Here is a 1,736-nt window from a genome sequence, read left to right as displayed (position 1 = left end):
GGAGAGTGCGGATGGAGAGTTGAGGATGGAGAGTTGAGGATGGAAAGTTGAGGATGGAGAGTTGAGGATGGAAAGTTGAGGATGGAGAGATGATGATGGGGAGATGAGGATGGAAAGTTGAGGATGGAAAATTGAGGATGGGGAGAAGAGGATGGAGAGTTGAGGATGGAGAGTTGCGGATGGAGAGTTGAGGATGGAAAGTTGAGGATGGAGAGTTGAGGATGGGGAGTTGAGGATGGGGAGTTGAGGATGGAAAGTTGAGGATGGAAAAGTGAGGCTGGAGAGTTGAGGGTGGAAAGTTGAGGATGGAGAGTTGAGCATGGGGAGAAGAGGATGGAGAGTTGCGGATGGAGAGTTGAGAATGGGGAGTTGAGGATGGAGCATCCAATTTACAAAGGAGCTAATCACTTAAAACCACTGATATTGACCAAATTATCAGAAAAGACATACAATCACAACAATCTACCCTGCCTAATTAGAACACACCAATAACAAAAGGACAAAAAAAACCAGGGTGATTAATCATAGTTGAGGATGGAGAGTTGAGGATGGAAAGTTGAGGATGGAGAGATGATGATGGGGAGATGAGGATGGAAAGTTGAGGATGGAAAATTGAGGATGGGGAGAAGAGGATGGAGAGTTGAGGATGGAGAGTTGCGGATGGAGAGTTGAGGATGGAAAGTTGAGGATGGAGAGTTGAGGATGGGGAGTTGAGGATGGGGAGTTGAGGATGGAAAGTTGAGGATGGAAAAGTGAGGCTGGAGAGTTGAGGGTGGAAAGTTGAGGATGGAGAGTTGAGCATGGGGAGAAGAGGATGGAGAGTTGCGGATGGAGAGTTGAGAATGGGGAGTTGAGGATGGAAAGTTGAGGATGGAGAGTTGAGGATGGAGAGTTGAGGATGGGGAGTTGAGGATGGGGAGTTGAGGATGGGGAGTTGAGGATGGAAAGTTGAGGATGGAAAGTTGAGGATGGAGAGCTGAGGACGGAGAGTTGAGGATGGAGAGTTGAGGACGGAGAGTTTAGGATGGAAAGTTGAGGATGGAGAGATGAGGATGGAGAATTGAGGCTGCAGAGTTGAGGATGGAAAGTTGAGGATGGAGAGTTGAGGATGGAAAGTTGAGGATGGAGAGTTGAGGACGGAGAGTTTAGGATGGAAAGTTGAGGATGGAGAGATGAGGATGGGGAGATGAGGATGGAAAGTTGAGGATGGAGAGTTGAGGATGGAGAATTGAGGATGGGGAGAAGAGGATGGAAAGTTGAGGCTGGAGAGTTGAGGATGGAGAGTTGAGGATGGGGAGTTGAGGGTGGAAAGTTGAGGATGGAGAGTTGAGGATGGAGAGTTGAGGATGGGGAGTTGAGGATGGAGAGTTGAGGATGGAGAGTTGAGGATGGAGAGTTGAGTATGGAGAGTTGAGGATGGAAAGTTGAGGATGGAGAGATGAGGATGGAGAGTTAAGGACAGAGAGTTGCGGATGGAGAGATGAGGATGGGGAGATGAGGATGGAAAGTTGAGGATGGAGAGTTGAGGTTGGAGGATTGAGGATGGGGAGAAGAGGATGGAGAGTTGAGGGTGGAGAGTTGAGGATGGGGAGTTGAGGATGGAGAGTTGAGGATGGAGAGTTAAGGATAAGGAGTTGAGGATGGAGAGTTGAGAATGGAGAGTTGAGTATGGGGAGTTGAGGATGGAGAGTTGAGGATGGGGGGTTGAGGAGGGAGGGGTGGGGGTGGGGGGGGGA

The sequence above is a fragment of the Nanorana parkeri genome, unplaced genomic scaffold (assembly GCF_000935625.1).
Source record: "Nanorana parkeri isolate BGI_ZX_2015 unplaced genomic scaffold, ASM93562v1 scaffold4887, whole genome shotgun sequence".
Taxonomy (NCBI): domain Eukaryota; kingdom Metazoa; phylum Chordata; class Amphibia; order Anura; family Dicroglossidae; genus Nanorana; species Nanorana parkeri.
The sequence above is the reverse complement of the archived record's forward strand: the minus strand, read 5'-3'. Positions refer to the sequence as shown.